We start from the raw sequence: 20,165 nt of genomic DNA, 5'->3' as shown, positions 1-20,165 counted from the left end.
CAAACTATCCGAAAAGCTACTTAGGCTTTCTGAAGAGATCTCTGGGACAAAAGTACAGAGAGCTCTTAGGAAGGAGAAGAAGAAAACAATTTCTGTGAGTTTTCTTCTGCCTTTTTTTTTTTGTTGTTGGTGTAGAACTGTATATGACAAGTGTTTTTTGGCATCAGAACAGTGTCAATAAATGGCTTTTGCAGTTATCTAAATGCTTTAGCTGTGCTCGGGCGTTTAATCTCTTGTAAAAGCTGTTTATTGCCTTCTGTATTGCTCTGCAAGGCACATTATCCCTTAAGTATATGAATGACACAATTAGTCCTCTTAGCGACTTACCAAAATACTGCTGATTAAAGGTCAAGCATAAAAATTCAGATGCCACTCTCCTTAATTAAGAAAACTGGCCCTACTGCATAAAGACCAGAGTCTGAAGGGAAATATACGTGAGAGGGGGAGAATCAAATGGGTTCAGCTCTGTGCTGAGGATAAATGCTCTGTGGCCAAGCTTGGTTTCTAGGTAGCAAATTGAAATCACAAAAGGTGTTCATAAAAGTCCATTTGACTATTAGTGATCTTCTCAAAACAGATTGTTAACTTCAATATGCTGTAAAGTGTAAGTGGCATTTATAGGTGGCATCACAAATAACAGGCAATCAAACCTCATTAACACTGTAGTTTATAATTGCAGATTACTGTAATTTGTGAGGTATTCAGGATTTTGCAAGGGTGTTATTTCTACCATTGGGAGCTAATGAACAGGGGTACAAATTTACTGTAAGTTTAGTCTTGTATTTTTCTGTAGGAAACAATTGACACTAAAGACTTCAATCATAAGGTTTTTTTGTTCTTGTTGTTTTATATAAAAAATAAAACTGTTGCACTGAATTTTGTTTGGGGTGGAGGGCTGAGAACCCAAACATTTCTGGTAAATGATGTTCACCTATAAAGGCTGCCTTTAATCCCTCCTCTTGCAAGGAAAGGGATGGCCAGTAGATAATGCTCTAAGAAGGAAAACAGTTCATGTCTGCACTTTAAAAAACTTTCTGATCATCTCTCTAGCAATTTAATAAAAGAAATTCATCTTGGCTTGTTTCTTTACTTTCTGTTTCTGATGTCTAGGCAGCAAGCTAAATCGTTTCTTGTAACTGTTCTTTGCAATTTCAACAAATGTGGGCAGTTCAGATGGCTATCCCAGAAGTATTCAACTGCTGGCTATACATCCAAACTCTTAAATGTTTGAGGTTAGCACTGCATTTATTTGCTTTCAAGTAGCATTTGATTGGTACAATAAAATGAATGACACATGTTCTTAGTATAAATTAGGAAGGTGTCCAAACCACAAAGGTTAGAGCTGAGTTCCCTCAAATTGTAAGGTTGTTCGTAATTAGGGACTTGAATGTGCGTGGTGTTACGTGTGTGTGTGTCTTTGTTTGGGATCTAGGTAGTCCAATTAGGAGGGAAGGTTTTGAGACTCACAGATGTTACGTTTGCTCATTCAGGCCTCAATCATACGTAGTTTCTTGGGTATAAAGCTACCTGCCTAGTGAGTTAGGTGTGTGACAACAGTCGGGAGCATGTAGCTGTTAGGTAGATGTGACTTGAGGCAAGTTGTTCGGCTGCTTTCTAAAGACAGTTCTGGATTTTCAAATCTTGCCATGAAGTGTTCACTAAGGTCTTGCTTTTCTTTGAGGCACTGAATGAAGAGCTGTGGATGTTCAGACCTCTTGAAAATCTGGTGCTGGGTACTCAGAAGCTGATGCAATCAGTGGTCAGCTTTGAAATGTGGAAATTTCCTGCTGTAAATGTAAAACTACAATTTATGCCTTCCTGGCACTTTGCTGCAAAGGAGAATCCACAAGAAACCTGCTGCGTCCTCCTCTGTTTGTCATCACTTCTGATGCCACCCTAGAAAACAGAACTGCATCTGTTTGCTTGGTGTGATCTTTAGGGGAAGTCTGAAATCAGGTCTTCTGAACTGCTAAATAATTGAGGCATACCCACTTATTCCTTGCTGCTGCTGAAACCCTTTCCTCCAAATGGAAAAACAGCTTAGGTTTTGGTCTGTGGTTCTGCCCTTTTTTACCAGGTGTTGGTTAAGTTTAGTTTGGATATAAATGCTGAGGTAGATTATACATGTAAGGAGCCAGTTGTCATACAGAACACACTTTTCCTACCCTGACATTTAGACAATATTAATGGATTTCAAAGCTTCCTTTGTCCCAGAACCAGCTATGCCACAGTTACTAATGGGATTTGATTTGCAGAGCTGCCTTTGCTGAGTTTTTCTGTTAAGTTTTGCCCCTGAGAATGCCTGAATTGTGAATTCAGTTCTTCCACAAGCTTAGGTGCTTTGAGACTGTGAAGTTGTTTGAGGGCTGCACTGGTGCTACAGGAGCATCCCGCCCCCCTTCCAAAATATCAGATTCAGGCTTCAATCCCCACCGCCAATAGGAGCTGCAGCAGGAGTGAGCAATGCTGCTTAAAACAAAGCTTAAAAACAGCCGGTAGCAGCTGTGTACTTTCATCTAGCATGCCTCAGGACAGCCTGCAATTGCTTGAAGATTTGTCTGTACAGCAGTGACAATAAAAGATGTACGAAGTTTACTTTTTGACTGCTTTCATGGTTCACAGGCAGAAATAAAAATGAATTCCCTCCAATTTAAGTCCTTCAGCCAAAAACACGTCAATTTTCAAAGCAAAAACCAGTGACCGATATTCTTGACAAAGCTAGTTTTGCTAATTTTAGGAGATATCCCTAAAGGTGAGCTTGGAAGGATGTCATATCTGACTCTTATCTTTGAATCCCATATACTTATGTTTATTAAAATCAATATAATCCATTAGCCTACATTGTTTCCATTTTTAATAATCTATTGATATATTGCCTGGGCTTTTACGGGACTAAACAAATTTCCTCTTTATGTGCCCTGTAATAGCCGGAGGTCAGGCTGGTTGAGAGCAGTTGCTGTATATAAATGTTTATTTACTGCCTGACTACTGATTGAGAACATATCTGGTCCACAGGCTTCAGATGGCTTTTAAACTAGAGATTTATGGCTTACTTCCTGTTTTCCAGACACAGTACACCATTTTTAAATAAAGTAATGAATGCAAGCTATTGTGAAAATAATAGGCAGGGATTGCACCAAACCCCGTGTTTGAGAGGTGGGTTACCGGGACCCCCGTTATTTCATATTCAATTTGTTTTCTACTCATACATATCATGTATGGCAAGCACTTCTATTCCCTCTCTGGGCTTGCTATGTCTTTTTAGCCCGGAGCTGCCCTCCTGGAGGGGCTCAAGTGCCCACCCCAGCCGCTTAGTGGCCAAGGCGAAGCAAGCTGGAAACACGCAGCAAAGAACCCGGCCCGTTTTTGCCCCAAAGCTGTCACTTTCTAGCAGCTTCTCTCCTCTTGGCCCCTGGCGCAGCGAAGCTTTCCCTTGGGGGCTTGGCTTTGAGCGGGATCCAGGTCCCTTCTTCACGTGGTTTCCTGCCTTTTTGCTCCCGGCTGACAGAGCCGTGCAGGATGTGCTTATTTTTAAGCCTGTGAAAGTAACAATTGAAATGGGTTTGTCTGGCCTGCAGCTCTGTCTGTCTGGATTTTTGGGAGCCACGTTACACGACACAGTGATTAACCAGGCTTGTGTGAGTCCTGTATCCCATGCGGGGTGCGCATCTGCTTCATCTGTTAAATGGTACGTGTGCTCTAGACCTTTCTCTTCCCTGTGGAGCAGTAGCTGAAGGAAGATCTGAGTCCCTTCTTTCTTTTTGTTCTCCAGAAGTGTGAAAATTCACCCACCTAGCAGGATGCTGATCGCTCCTTCGCCCCTGCTGCTGCACAACAACGAAATCACAGAGTTAGCATACTGTTGGGATAAAAGCCCTTACTGATAGTTACCTTAAGTCGATGACAACAGATTACTAATATTGTGTCATAGCTGTCACAACTGGACATCTGTAACCTTAAGTCTTCGTAAAGTTCCTGGTCTCAGGCTGAAATCTGCTGCACAGCCGCAGTCGGGGTTTCAGCGACGAGACAATTTCATACGGGAAAATTGGCCATCACTTAGGACATTCCTGCCTCACGGGGACCCTTCCACGTGTAAATCCTGATAGTCTAAATTTCTTGGCAGCAAATTAGATGCGAATACAAGAGCAATTGACTGTAATTGTCCCCTGGGGATGGGATCGCTTATTTATTTGTTTTTACAGTTCTCATTCACGTGGTGAATATCACTTCCCTCTGGACACGGTGTGGCTTAGAATCATCATTGTTATAAAGATGTTTTACATCCTCACGGAGATCTGAGGATGTAAGAGTTAAAGCAGAGCTTTCAGGAGGCAGCAATTCAAGCAGAGGAGCGAGCAGAAGGTCTGCTGCTGGGAGCGCTGCTGGCCATAGCGCGCGTTGTCCCGTGTGCCGAGCCAGGTTTCCCACTACTGACATCACTGGGGGAATTTTTCGGCTGATTTCAGCGTGTGTTTGTGGGGTTACACGTAGTGCTGCGATTCCCTTTTCTCCCAGGTTGTTCTTTATTAGATGGCAGCCTCGAGGGGCATGGGCAGGGGGACAGGCCAGTGCCTACTGGGAAGCCTGGGGAAAGCCAGCTCCAGTTTGGACATCTGACAGTCACATTAGCTGGATCTGCGGAGGCTCTTTAAGCAAGTTCTGTTGCAATATTATCGTGACTGTGGAAGCTCTGAAGGCTGTTTTACACCCCTCCAGCTCAGAGGCAAAGCACTGTAGGCTGCTTTCTCTGGTGTGGGGTGTGAGCACCCTGCTGGAGCATCACCAAATCCATAAACCCTTCCTTGTGAGGAGCTCTGAAGAGCTGCAGAAGTAAAGTTAGCTTGTAAGAACGAACCAGCTCAATCCCAGTTTTTCACGACCGAAAACATTTCACAGTGTGTTGCTTCAAATAAGAATAAGGCACTGCATCTCTGTCTTCATGACAGACTGTTGCACTCAGGTGGAGATCTGTAGAAAGAGCTGCTCAGACTTCCTTGGTCGTGTTACAGGGGATTCCTAGTGCTGATCTCTGGTCCCTAGATGATGCTGTTCGTCTGTCAGGGAAGGTTTCCACGTTAGAGAGCTAAATAAGCCTTTGGCAATTGCAGATTTTTGGCGATGCTGCAGCATGGCAGGAGTTGGAACAAATGTGCCAGCTCCCTGCTTTGCTTACTGTGAAACGGGAGTGAAAAGAGGTGGCTGCAAAAGCATCCTGGTGGAGTAGCCCTGCATCACAAATGTGGGCCGTTTCTGGGAGTTTTATGTGCATTTTTAACCTGTTATGCCATAAAAGAGCCCTAATCAATGCAACACATAGCACAGTGCGGATTGTGTGCTGCCTGGGGCACACAGAGCTCCTTCATGGAGAATATGCTCATTAAAACGTGTAATGACAGGCATAACTCCCCAATATTTCGTATGGTCATTAAACGTCTAATTATATCAGCATTTTCTATAATAAAAAATGTGGCATTCTTTATGAACGTGCTTGGCACCAGCATGAAAGGGGCAGGGAGGGGCTGGGCCAGAGGCTGCCCCCTTGCACTGCTCGCAGGAGTTCCTGGAGCTTTCCCACCGTGGCTGTGCGAAACAGCAGCAAAAATGCTGTGGCGAGGGCCTTGGTTTTCTTTGGGCTGTGAGGGATGGAGCTCGTTGCGTCTGGGTACTGAGAAGATGGAAGAAGCGAGGGAAAAGTCAGCTTTAAGGGCTTGATTCAACACCCATTAAACTCAAGTTGAGAGTGATAGATTTTAAAAGGAACCTACAGATGCAGTAGCTACTTAGCAGGATTTTCAGGAGCACTTGGGTGTCTAATTCCCATTGATTTCACATGAGGGAATTGGCCTTCATTTGTAGGACACGATTTACAAACAGAGGTTCTTCCATGTGCAGATCCCACTGATCTGCAAATTGCCTGGCAGCAAATTGAGTGTGAATGTGAGCACAACTGGCCGTGGTTGCCCCCAGGGCAGGGGATAATTTCTTTGTTTTTACAACACCCACAATGTCCAGTAAACACAGGTTTCCCGAAGGGATGGTACAAAGGGTTCCAAGGAGAGGGAAGCTCCTGGCTGCCCTTGAAAGTCCTGGAATGTGTTTTTAAACGTCTGAGTGGTTTTAAATAGTTTTTAAAATTTTGGGAAGCATTCCATTGTCTTCTGGAGCAATACTCAAAGGTTCAGAGGCTCGCCCCAGCTCTTCAGACACTATGAGGAGCTGCTAGTGATGCAGAGGAAGATTCGGCTTTGGCAAATTCCCTCCTTTGAGGAGTAGGAAGGAGAGGATTTGTCTAAACTTTCAGACTCGATCTGCTGCTAAAAAATACTTGGACTTGTAAATAAGTACATATTTTCATTAGCATTTAATTTGTAGTTAAAAATGAATTCACAGCAATCTGAGTTCCAGCTTATCTGCTTTTCTCAAAAGCAGGACAGGACACTCCCTGTGCCGGTGCATGTTTTACATATTTACCTTCAGCCTCCACTTTATTTTGAGGTGATCGCTAGCCTGAGTTTGTGGGGTTAGGGCATGGATGTGACTAACTCCTCAGAACCCGGCTGGAGGTTATTCAAAGAAGCTGGAGAGCACTGCACGTGGGAGACAGCTGCGGGCTGTTACTGAAACGAGGAAAAATGTGCTGAGCATCTTCCCTGTACGCTGAGCCCCGGCCCATTCAGCCCTTCCCAAGCTGCTCAGGTGGCCAGAAGCTGAGGGTTTACAGGGCTTCTCTGAAATGCTGTATTAACTGAAAATAACCCACCTTCATGGTTCTTTCACCTTTTGTGAAAACGTCCCTTTTAAAGAGTTTTATGGAGTCAGCTGCCTGCCAAGAGTAACTTTGGGTGGTCATGGCAGCTAGGAGTTCGCCAGCCCGGCTCAGCAGCTGGCAAACACCACTGGGTGAATTCCCCAGGCTGACTCCAGCAGCGTGGATAGCTTCAGAGGGCACAGCAAGAGATGTCTGCCCTGGGGGCAAAGCTGCCCTTGCCCCTCACTGCCACCCATGAAGTGGATTCTTTCCCCCAAGAAATCAATGCTGCAAATGCAAGGGCCACCACTGCACCCGCAGAGAACCGAGCTCTGACACCCAGTAATCTGACCAGAAACGTAAAACCATCGCATCACGGAATAATTAGCAGCTTAGTAACGGGAGCAAAGCAAGCCTTAAGGAATTGCGGTGCATGTGTGTGCAAAAAGAAACTAACCCCAAATAACCTTTTTTTCTGTCTCCCAAATACAACGATCGGATGATTTGCTGAAATAGGATGCACCAGGGAATTGAAAGGCCTGAAGGAGACCTAGTAATTCCTGTGGTTTCAAAGAAGCAGTGTAACTGGCCCTGAGATCCAGGAAAGCTGAGAACAAAAGCAAATGAATTAACTTGTTATTGGCTTTAAGAAGCTGAAGATAGGCTGGAGTTGAGGACTAATGATCCACCTGCAGGTCAGTCCCATAAACATGTAATCTGATTTCTGCAGGAAGTGAAGAGTGGAGCAGATGAATTACTGCTACTGCACCAGAAATAATTACTCGTTGGATCTAAATCCCTAACTCCAACTACAAGGGGAGGACTCTTGCTCTCTGGTGGCAAGCATTCGTTCTTCTCTGTGCCATCCCTGCCATGCTCAGAAAGTTCTTTAAATCAAATCTATGAACACTGCCTCTTCCATTTGTCAAGTTTTAGTGACTGCCAAGGCAACTAAAGCCTCTGATCACTGTCCTGCCCAGTACGGATCCACACGGCTACGTTTTTCTGCATTAGAAATAACCAGCAGACAGCAGAGTGTTTGTTTATGCCAGTGTTTGTTCTACTAAAGAAAACCATCTGTACAGTGTTCAGCACACCTCGGAAAGCTCTTCCTGAGGGTTCGGTCACACATACAGTCACTTCTTTTCTTGGAAGAAGGCCATTGCTTTGAAAGGAATCCAGTCTGTCTGCAGGCAGGTTAAGCAGTCATTCAAGGAATTAGGCAGGCAGTGTCTTCTCAGACACTGCAAATGGCAGGAGGTGATCTCAGCACATTTAGGGGGTTCCTGCAGAACCTGGCCCCTGGTACTGCTGGAGTCATCTCACCCGGTACGGATGTCACATCCACTTCACTCCTCCAGGGCTGTAAGAAAAGAATATGCACCAGCTTTCACTTGCATTGTGCTAGGCTCCATCTCAGGACTTCATCTTTTCCATCCTTAATTATGAAACACCCCTATAAATTACCCCACAAAGAAAGCTCCATGAAGCCTCCAGGTTCCCTAACAGATATCACTGCCACAGGCTGCTGGTTTTAACCATATTGCCAGGCACATCAGAAGAGGATTAGGACGCTGCTCCACCAGAAGCTGTGCAGTTAAGCAATAGTCAGGCAGTCCCTGCTCCAGGAGGCTCCCAGCCTATTCCATGTACAGCCAAACTCATCCTCTGCGGTGGAACTGAATTAATTTAAGAGTTTTACACCCTGGATGAATTTGGCTTTGAGCATTTCTAACTGTTTACTTTCTCCCTTTTCACAGCCTGCGAGCTGTCAAGCTTCTATCATTTGTTTGGATGTTAATTTGGATTATCTTGTCATTGAGGAAATCATTAACTTATTATTGCCTTGTAAAATCAGAGTAGGCAAGGAGCGCACCCAGTGATTTTGGACCTCGGCAGCAGGGCAGCCTGAGAGCTGTCACAGCTGGCTTCAGTGTTTTTCTCCTCCCTCTCTTTGTTTTTAAGAGGTCTGGGGCTGTGGGTGCTAGAATGAACAATATCCAGCAAGTGCAATGTGTAAATTTTGAAAAAAAAAATATTAAACATGTGGTTTGTGTTTCAAAACCCGGAAAATATTATGAAAGCAATAAAATATCCCTACTGCAGGCAGCCCGAGAGGGCTCTCCCTTTGTGAGTACATGCGCTCGGATTTAGCTGTGTGTCATTCTCCAGCCAGCTTCATTCCAGGAAAGCCAGGCTGGGCCTGTGCCTTGAACCGGGCTGGGCAGCGAAGCCGTCCCACATCTAGGGGCAGCAGCTGCGGGGTGTCCCCAGCGGAGCCCGCTCCAGACCGGGATAAAGGGAAGGTAGCAGAGCTCCATCTCCATCCACAGACTTTGTGTCGAGCGCCTGTAGCTGCTCCTGCAGCGGGGAGCCTCATAAAGGGCTGGTGTGCGAATTTGCAGCCAGACTAGCCGAGAGCACAGGTGCCTCGTTAAGGCCTGCAGTGCTGATGATCATCATTAATAACGGTCAGGCGGCTCACACTGTCTGTTCAGTGGCTGGGCACTCAGTAGCAGCCAGGTGTCTGCCTTCCTCATGCAATGTAAGCCTGCTCTGGCAGTACCCCGGCTGTCCTCAGGTGAGGATTCATGGGTGTGCTAACAAATTAGCAGGGTGCATTTTGGCTCAGTGACGAGGTATTTTGTCCTGCAAACATGCACACAGAAGCTCAGTGGCCTGAGGGATGGGTAACAGTGTCGTGAAGTGTCATGCAAAAACTTGGGAAGATGTAATTAACTCATAAATACTCCTAGAGATACAGTGACAGGGTGGGCACGTCAGCAATAGGATTCTGCTATCCTCATGCCTTCAGATTTAACCAAAGCTACACTTAAACAAATCATTGTTTAGGGAGTGTGGACACTTTATTTTTTAATAGTCTGTGACCTGCAATAGACTTTAGGTTGGGTGTTAATGACCAAAGGTTTTGCAAGTAATTAAATCTGCGGAAAGCACTATCCCTGAGAGGCTGAGGGGTGTTTTGGAGAACAGGCGTGCGGCTGTGCATGGCCACAGTCCCAAACTTGGCTGGGCTGCCTGCACGCAACCTGAGCGGAGCCGATGCTCATTGATCCGGGTGGCTCTTTTAACCAAAGCCTGGACTTGGACGTGCTACTGCTGCTGTGCTTTATTCACGGAGAAACCAAATATTACAAAACCACGACACGCACGTCCATGTCTCAGGATACGACCATCTGATTTTTCTCTTTGGGCAAAATAAATGACATGAATAGACGTGACTGGAGGTATAGCTCATATACATCACAGAAAAACTTTTAATATATTCCAGCTGAGAATCTCATGCATGTATATATTTATATATTAAGCTAAGTGGGTGTATATATATATATACATATATATATATAGATATATATATATCTTATACTCAGACTTTACACAGAAAAGACGTGAGCTGGTGTGCATGCTACCCTTCCTAAAACGTAGCTCCGTAACACGCGCTGTTTTGGGATCCATACACAAGTCATGATTAATCTTTTCTTTCAAACATTGTGCTTTATAAAGTCCCTGACATCTTCAGCTAAACCTTTGTGCTATTCTTTGGTAACCAGGCCGCAATTTTTCACTTAATGTATTGGGTCTGTGCAACCATCCTTCAAAAATAGATGGGTATCTATCTAGATAAAAGAAGGAGCAATCCAGGTTTCACCCAACATCTCACATCACACCTTTTCTGAGGGTAGGAAATAATGCTACTAAAAAATCATAAAAATAAATATATATAAAATTTCATTTCCGTGCTTGGTTGAGCATCAGGGTTCCAGCAAAGGAACTTTTGATATGTGTGCTTGGAAAGAGGGCAAAATTTGGAAACCTCACAAGAAGGCCAGTTCTTCTAATGGCTCAAACCCACTTTTTCACACCCTGTAAGGCTGGATTTATTTACTTTATTTTATGTCATGGGCTGCTTTTACTAAGGTCATGCATTATTCATCCATTTCTAAGTGTCTGATAGAGAACAACCTCTTCCATGTGTGATGAAATCTGTGGGGCCCACTCTGAAATGCTGACTTATGTGGAGTTAATTAGGCATGAATTAGGAAAGGGGGGGCAAAAAAGCCACGGAGGTGCCACAAAGCAAACACACTGCCAAGACAAGCTAAGCAGCAGCCCGGGGTATTACGGGTTAATTATTATGTAGCATTTCTAATGAATCAGAGAGGCACACTCAGCTGGGGTCTAATTAGTGCTGCTGAGCCCTGAGGTTGCAGAGGCTGTAAGAGGGTGCTGAGAGATGGCTGCGGTGATTGGGGAGGCGTGAAAAGGGCTGGGCTGTGGCGGGGTGGTGGAGGATGTAACCGCGAAGACACGGAGGAAGCTGGTGTTCCTATTTTATTTTTTGCCCTTCCAGCAAAAGGGCCTGACCCTAATTCCTGGGTAAAACCGCGCTAGCCGTGGAGCCTCGGTTAAAAAGTCTTAATTTTTTACCACTACTACTCCTAAAGTTTTAATTCCTTGGCTTTCCTTGGTGGTTGTGAAGTGTCCGACAGGTGATCTTTGCTGCCTGAGGTGCTGCTAAAGTAGCCGAGTGCTTCTCTGACCGCGTTACTCTTTGCAGACTTTGCCTATGGGAAGGAGCTCAGCTGGCACTGACGGCCCGTGTTGGCCAAGGGCATCGGCCCAGAGAGCTGTGAAACAGAAACGCCTCGGGGCAGAATGCAGCATCTCTGCTGCCCTCCTGGTACTGTCTTGCCAAGTGTGTTTTGCATCACAGGGTTCCTAATTCAGATCCGTCGTCCATCCCTCTAGAAAAGCCATTTGAAGGTACCTGTAACCCCGCTGTTAACTGAAAATGGCAAATGGCAAAGCCATTCGTCTTTTCCTGCCGGGTGGTGTAACCCTCCCTGTGCTCCGTTCCCAGTAACGGCCTGGTCCTTTCCCTTCAAACCCTCAAAGCTCAAGTGAACATTTACCCAGTCAAAACACCAGGCTTTGCATGGTCAAAGGATTAAAGCGCGTTATTAAGTTTCAGTAAAGAACATTACTGGGTATTCGCGGAGCAAGACTTGTATTTCACCTGAAAGGCCAAAGGTCTGGGGACTGAATATGATGCCAGGGCCAAAGCCGCAGGGTTTGGACCCAAAAGCACCGGGTGGCTCAGGCGATGCTGCTCCTCGCCCAAATTTCGATGCTCACAGCCAGGTGCTGTCCTCACGGCCACTTCGGTCAGCGGCCGAGGCACTCAGCACCCGGGACTGCAAAACAAGAGGAAAGTCTCATCTTTTTTTTCTTTTTCCCATCAAAAAGGAAGGGATGGGGAAAGGTTGTAAGCACATAAAATGGGAGCATTTACAATGTTTTGTGCTAAAGCTTTGCATGTACGATTACCTACTGTGTACTGTGTCTTTAAAACACTAATGGGCCCACTAAAAAAAAAAAAAACCCAAACCCATGACAGTCCACTAGCAACTAGCACACTAACAGGTTCTCATCTGACACCAGTAGGGAACCGAAGATATTTTATTATTTGGAAACTCCATATAGGGAAAGCCAGCCTTGAATCTGTCATTACTCCAAGAACCGCACCTCCCCTGGGAGTTAATTATTTTCTTAAAATGCAACTTGTACTGTTAGTTTAAAACATTCCAACTGTGTTCGCACTCTTTAAATCTTCTGTAAACCTTAGAGTTTAAATCACTTGCAGATAAGAGTAATTCTATTAGAAAAAAAAAAAAAAGTTCGGTGGAAGGGGAAAGAGAGGGAAATAAAAGGGCATTGATAGAAGCGTCCTTTGGGTGCCCATTGCCCTGTCACCTTTAGAACTTGGCAGGAGCTGCAGCCCGCAGTAACTTTATAGGCCCTGGCACAGAATGAAACAAAATAGGTGCATGCCACATTTTCCTTCCAAAAAAACACCAGGGAGAGACTTGCCTCCTTTGTAAGAGACTCAATATCTGAAAAGGTACGCTAAATTTAAAAGGAAAAAAAAAAAAAAAAAAGCGAGTGGGGCTGACAGGTCGTAGCCTTCTCTGGGCTTCTATTTTGAAAGAAGGTATTGGGCAAAGGGCTGCCTCTGGCTGGGAGCACGTTTGGGAACTGAAGGGCTTGCAGAAGTGTTTAAATATAGGGCGCTACTGCAATGTTTGACCATCTTAACTCCTCTTGTTTTGGCTCTTTTCGCTGCTTTCATGGGAATTCCGTGGCATTAAAAAAAAAAAGAAGAAAAAAAAAGAGCTCATTGCTGTGGGTTTGCCATGAGTGAGCCAGGGAGAGAGCGTATGTGTCGTTTTTGGAACTGTCTGTGCAATCGTTCGTATGTTGTATTGGCCAGGCTCCTAGAATTAAGGGTAATTCAGTGGTTCCAGAGCTGGGCTTTTTTTTTTTTTTTTTTCCTTCTCCCTCCCCTCCCCAGCCACCCTTTCTCTCTCTAATTTGTTTGGGCTGCAAATCAGCTTCCCGAATTCTGTGAGTGCTGTTTTGCTTTCTGAGCAGTTTTCTCGTGCAAAGAGCACGTGGGTTGAGCTGCGATGTTAGCAGCGGTGCGAACCAGGCGCCACACACCTGCGGGAGCTTTTCTCCAAAGGAGATGGGTAAAAGCAAAGTGCACGTCGTCGGTAATTCTGGCTGTGGCTCTCGTGGTTCAGCTATAGAAAAAGGAGGTTCCCTCCACCTAGTGATCTGCTGAGAGACACCACCGACTCCAGCCCCCCACTGCTGGGTGCTGCCAGGCTTCGAAAGGATGAAGGAGACCCAGGCCCTACTGAATATTGCTTTCTGCAGATAGAATTGGCCTCTCAGTCCCTCAAAATCTCAGCTTCACAGAAGCGTGCTGATTATTGCACACACACACACAACTTCAGCACTTACTGGAGAAGGTTTGTGCTGCTGAACATCTGAGTCGGAGAGCCCAAATGCCGGGGCCTATCCTAACACGCTAATTTATGAGTGACTCTAGTAGCAAACTAAACCTTAGGACCTTGGGGTTTGTTACAGTGAGACAGAAAGAAAAAAATGGCCTATGAATTTTAGGTCTTTTATAACTTGTTCTGAAAAGAAACACCCATGAAGCAATAAATAAATTTGTCAGATGCTTCCGCTTCACTTTAGGCGGGTGTCTTTATGTATATTCCTAATTTAAAACAGCTGAGATACCAGTACTGGAGAAGTTCACGTGTTTGTTACGCACGTTGCTTGTGAACAGCTCTGTGCGTGGTGAAGCCGTCAGGTTGCAGAGGATGAGGAGGATCGTGCCACATTTGCACACAAGGGACGGGCAGGGCGATGGATGCCCCTGCACATTGCCTGGGACTTCTCCTCCGTGATGCAGCAGGTCAATGATTTATGTCCCAAGGAATCCCAGCGTTGATGCTGTGTTCCCCTGGGCCTGCTGGTAGCACTGTCACCTGCAGGCCAGAGGGTTGGTTACACGCCCGACCAGGATTTGCTGGCCCGGTGGAGCTGCCCTGCTTGGGATGATGTCCTGGCAAGGAGAGGGGGCTCCACAGTTCCTTGGCACCGGGAGGGCAAATGGAGGGTCAGCAAGAAGTGGGGATCCCCCCTCACGGCTTTAGTTGTGTCACCTTAGGGTGTTTTTTGTTTTGTTTTGTTTTGTTTTTTTCCTGGCTTTTATTTATTTATTTACTTATTCCCTAAGTGTTCTGTTAAACGTGTCGTGGCTGGGGCACTGCGTGTCAGCTTGGAGTCGCTGTGTGCTACATCACCAACATTTACAGCATCGGTGAAATCTCATCCCTTTGTCCACGTGTTGTCAGGAGGCTGTTCCTTGAATCCACTGCTCCTTGAATATGCCCATCTCTGCCCCTTGAAGCACCACTTCAGACAGAAATGAGGCACAGACAGACCAGAGGGCGTCCCCCTCCCGTGGTCTCCAGTGAGGATTAGATCTGAGGGGCTCTGTATTGCTGTTCATTCAGATTCCTTCTGATTTCTGCCCCATGCTAGCCCTACTGAATGAAAATTTCTTGGCCATAATTTAGGTCGGAGCAGATCCAGAATATTTCCTGGAGACATTTGTGTGATTTCCTCCAGTTCGGTTAAAGCACGTAAACATTTCCTACAAACTGATTCTAATAAAATGCACAGGATAGCCTTACATAAAGTGCTATCAGCAGACTTGAGATTACGTTTTTAGGCAGAAATAAACCCGTATAAAGGACAAACTTCCTCTTAAAACTCCGCGTAATGAGGCACGGGAGCCCACTGAAAATAATGAGCTGTTAAAGGAATAAACACGTAAAAAAAAAAACGACAAAAGGCCAGTGAGCTTTGGAAAGACAACGGGAGAGAAGCCGGCTGCGATAGGAGGACACCCCCGGAGGCTCGGGGAGCTGCTGCAAGCGCCGGGCCGGGGGGGAGCGGGGGCGCCGCCCGGCCGCAGCCAGCACGGGGCGCTGCGAACCCGGCACGGGGAGAAGGCGCTCGGCTGTCGGGCAGCCCGGCCGGCCCTGCGGCATGCGGGAGGTGCGGAAAGTACACTTTTTTTTTTTTTTTTTTTTTTTTTTTTTCCTGGATGCAAAACCTGCAGGAGCTTGGCTGCGTTGGCTGGGGCTGAATTCAACATTTATTTGCCTTCATTTCACCTGTTCCCCAATATTTGTTGAATACTGTTCCTGCCGTACACACTGCCTTCAGAAGCTTATTTCCTGGAGAGGAAGTACTTGCTCTTCTTATTAAAAATGCACACCTGGTAGATTTTAGGCGCTGTGCCCATCTAGCCAAGCGATCGATAGTCCAGAGACGTTCCCCCATCCCTATATATGATCTGTGGTCATCTCCTGAGCGTGGCCAGCACCCTGGCTGGGTCCTGGGCTCCCAGCAGTGAAGTTGGTGGATGCTGCAGGGGGGGCACATCCCCCCTGGCCCACGCAGGAGCCCCGCAACGCGTGGCGCTGCTCCTGAGAGCTCTGCTGCTGAATGCCGCCTCGATCTTTCTTTTTGCACAGTAAAAGTTGTCCTCGGGCATTAATTCCTATCCTAATTTAATCAGAATTTCTCGTCCTACTGGAGCATAAAATAAGGAGTAATTAGTTTTAATGTATCTACAGCCTCTTCAACAGAAAAGAAAAATCTCCTACCCTTGGTTCTCCTTGCTGTAAGCCTCATTAAGATTCTTGAAGTTAAAAGAATATACAAAGAAATGTGCTTTGTGTAAAGCAGATGTGCTTTTCTGGTTTACTTAGAGCTCCTGGGGTCTCCTGGGGACATGTTTGTCCCCCTGAGCATCCGGCACACCGGTGGCACAGAGCAAAGCTGTGGTGGCACCAAGCAGGTGCATTGCAGCAGGAAACAAGTGTCAGAGCCTGCCCCTAAAAAGCTCGGGTAAAAAGGCTGGTGGGGCCGGGGGAAGGTGCCCTCAGCTTCTGGTGGGGCTGGGCCTCGGCAGCCACACTCGATGGACTAAGCTGGTCACACAAATAATCCCAATATTCACAGTATAGCCACAAAAAATCACAGCATTCTAGTAAGGCACCAGCAAAGCCTTTATTTAGTCCTCCCCGGAAGCCACTTGGTTGCTTTCTTTGCCTGTCTTTACATTTTTAACACGAAATAAGGCTTTTTTTATGCTCGGTGACTGGCATATTGAGCACAGGGGCCTGGGAGTTGGCCTTGCAGCAGGATGCTCGTACTGCAGGGCTGAGGTGTCCGGCGAAGTTCATCCCTGCGCCGGCTTTCTCTTGCTGGCTCTACCGATAGCTGAGCGCTGGTACATTGCATTTGCTTGGTTTTGTGGTTTATTTCTCCTGCTGGTTCCGTTCCAGGAACACTGGTATGAGGTTGCAAGTAAAGTACCATTCTCTGTTGCCTTAATTTTGTCATTTGGAAAGCTTTACAAGTTAATATTTATATGAAATGATCAAAAATTCATCTTACTTGATGCATGTTTATTTAATATATTTAGGTAAGGACCGTATTTATTTTTTTTCTAAAAAATAAACTTTAAACTTTTTCTAAACTACTTGCATTTTAAGGTACTTAAAATTGTGTTGCAATTTTAACAAAACCAGTCTTTGTCTAAGCCTTTATGCCAGTTGGTAAAGATTTTTACATTAGTTCTGCAGTTAGACTTTTTATTAAAAAAAAATAGAGGTATTTCTCACTTCAAGACAAAAAACTTTTAACATAAAAGTCCTGTGGAGTGAATAGAAAATGCTAACTTTATTTATTTATTTATTTATTTTAACTGGACTTTGGGTATTTGAATGGTTTTCAGAATAAAATACATTTCAGACGCTTCTGAAAGTCGTCGTAAATTAAATTCAGTAGCCCAGTTCTGCAACCTGTAGAAATCATTGCAGCTTTGTTGGTCTGATCTGCACAGCGCAGAGCCAGCCCCAGAGGTGTCCCCAGAAGGCCGGTGGCATCGCTAAATTCGGGGATTGCTCCGCGGGTCAGAGCTGGAGTTCCTTGGGCTCTGCTGTAAGGGAGGCCGGGGGCTTTCAGCATTTGCTGAGAAAAAGGAGCAGTACGGCATGAAATAACATTCTAATCAGAATTCCCTCCTCACTTAAACTCTCTTTAGATAGACAGTTAATTTATCTCTGTTTAACTGCTGAATCAATCCATCCATCAAAGCTACAAAAGCTAATTAGCTGGAGTCAAAGCAGCAGCAGCTCCGATGCACGGTAGGGTATGTAATACCTTATAAAATTGCAGCAGGGGATGCAAGGTACATTTCCCTGCACATGCCTTGAAGCTGCCCGAGAGGCCCAGGCATCCACTCCCTGCCGCGTTTGCGAGCGCCGGCTTTGGCCAGGAGCCTACCTCGTGTGGTCGCTCGAGGACCTTCTCCTGGCGGTGTCCCCCTGGGTGCCTGGCTGTCCGGCAAGCTGAGCGCGTTCTGCAGCACCCACAGGCGGTCCTGCAGAGCTCGGGGGGAAGGAAAGCCAGGCTGAGGGCTTGGAGACCCAGCCCAAGCTGCTGCAGAAATTCCCTGGGATGTTACTGCTCACCCGGCGTGGGCTGCAGGCTGTGGTGTGCTCCGAAGGGGTATTAGCAGAGTGCTGCTTGCTCGCAGTGCGGCTCCTTGGGTGGCGTTGAGGCTTCTTTTGTGCAAAGCCCTGGTGCTACAGGGGCCTTCCACGATATTTCTAGCGCACCGACCCATCTTAACTGGCTGTGGAGGATGCAGAACTACAAGCAGAGCATCCACAGAGGCACCAGGGGAAGAGCAGCCTGGGCATGAGGCGCAGTTGTTTCCCTGGGGTGTTTCTCAGTGGTGTTTGTATGCAAACTGCAGTTGCAGAAGCAGGGGCCGGTTCTTAAGAAACACGATCCTTGTTTCTGTGTTATCCATTAATAACTGTAACACTCTCAACAGCTCTTTCTTAGCAGAATGTATTAAATCTTTCTCGCTCCTGTAGTCTTTTCCTACCCCTGTTCACTAAATTAGGGTAAATCTGTACCAATTACTAATCTCTGCTCCGGTATCATATGCAGTGTGGCACTAAGTCAGCTCCTATGTCAGCATACACCAGTATCACACATACACCCTTCAAGCTGTCTGCAGTAAATGTCCCCCGTGTCTGTACTGAACATCCTGGAAAAGTCCCACTGCTTTGGGTCATCAGCCTGAGGCCTAAAGCTCCCTAAAGCAACACCAAAGGAAGGTGAGCACAGCCCTTGTGTGTTTTAATATTTGATCATTCTGTGTTGCCAAGCCTCCAACAATTATTTGCATCATGTGGAGGCGGCGTGGTTTGCCATTCTTGTGCATTGTTTTATGCAGTCAGTATAATCATTAAACGCCATGTCCATTAAATCCTGATAAATTGCTTGATGCTCCATTTGTCATGCTCCACGACAGCATGCAGTCTGTGTTTTCGTAACACATGTTCCACGTTAACTGTTTTCATTGACTATGAATCCATAAAAATACATGTGGAACAGAGGCTACACAGTACAGTCATGTCTGTCTGACTCCTTCCCATTCTAATTGGGTAGCAAAGTCGTTTAATAGAGTCTGTGGAGTCTGTTTAACTACATTCTGCCAGAACAATGCTCTATTCATGTTTTCAACAGAACACTAGTGATTGGACTAATATCTTTAAACTAGAAAACAAGTCTTAATTGGAACAGATGCTGCAAATACCAATGCAAATGGCCAGCTCTTGTGTGATCAAAACCAGGTACAGTCCATTGATTTGTTTTTAATAGCAGCTTTCATTTTTTATTAGTGTACACAAAACTCACTAACACTATACAAAAAGTCAGTAACAATATTCTGAAAAATCATCTTGTTTAAAACAGACTCTGCCATGCATTGTTTCTGGCAAGGTGCTATTAAAGAGTTTCCGTCCTATTTTGGCAGATCATGTTACTGCAACACTCTTCTCTACTTTCCTCTCCTCTAGAATTTGAATAATCCCAGTGCTTTTCCTAACAAGCTATTGACGTTACATTTAATAATCTGTTTGGATATTCACTTACATTACAAACAGGCATTCGGGTTAGATTAGGCTAAATAAATCCACAGTCCTGGTAAGCATGTGTTAGATTGTGATCTGCTTGCTCTGGGTACATGCTCTAGCAGAGCAGAGCACGCGTTCCCACCGCATAAACCTTTTGTCATGGCAGTGTTTGGGCCGGGGAAGCTCTGAAATGTTAAGGAGACAGTGATTTTCAAGCTAAGAATGAAAATATCCTGCGATTTTCTAGAATAAATTGGCTTTGTCTTTAGGAAATATGAAATATTTGATAGCAACAAGAATAGGAAAAGCCATTCAGAGTAGAGCAGAGAGACATTCGTTGCGGCACACCTGGCACTTGTGGATATTTGTTGGTCTTTTTGTGAATGCAAGTAGTTTTGGTTACCCTGTGCTGTGGCACTGGAGCATCAGCAGAGGCAGGCTGGCCCAGGGGTGGCCCAGCAGCATGCCCAGGTGGCTGCTGTCCCTTTCACCTGAGGGGTTTGGAGCCGTGGCCATGGTCACAGAGGTGCAGCTGGAGAATGCTGGTCACCAAAGACAGAACGTAACTCCAAAATGACCTTATTTCTGTGAGAAGTGCTCCTAGAAATGCCCATGAAGAAAGGTGCTGTTTCTCAGCACAACCTAGGACTTTAAAGAAGGGGGAAAAGTGCATTTTAGAAGGTTCTCAGCTTGAAAACAAGCGTGCTATTGTGACATTTCTACAAAGGGAGTATAGTGCTGGGAGGCACTGCAACCAGAACCAAGCAGATCTCCTCGTGAAACTCCACAAACCCAACAACGTTCACTTCAAACAGCACTAAAAACCCGTACAGCCTCCTGCTTAAAGCATAGGAAACAAGCCATCCACGCTGACAGCCCAGCTTCCATCCCGCATCTGGGTCCCTTTCGCTCCACTGCTGCTGCTGGCTGCCCCCAATCCTGACTGCAGAACACCACTTCTAATTCCTCAGGCAGGGGAAACCTCCAAACGAGACAAATGAAGATGACGACTGGTGATAACCCAT

This window comes from Aythya fuligula, chromosome 21 (genome assembly GCF_009819795.1).
Source record: "Aythya fuligula isolate bAytFul2 chromosome 21, bAytFul2.pri, whole genome shotgun sequence".
Taxonomy (NCBI): domain Eukaryota; kingdom Metazoa; phylum Chordata; class Aves; order Anseriformes; family Anatidae; genus Aythya; species Aythya fuligula.
The sequence above is the reverse complement of the archived record's forward strand: the minus strand, read 5'-3'. Positions refer to the sequence as shown.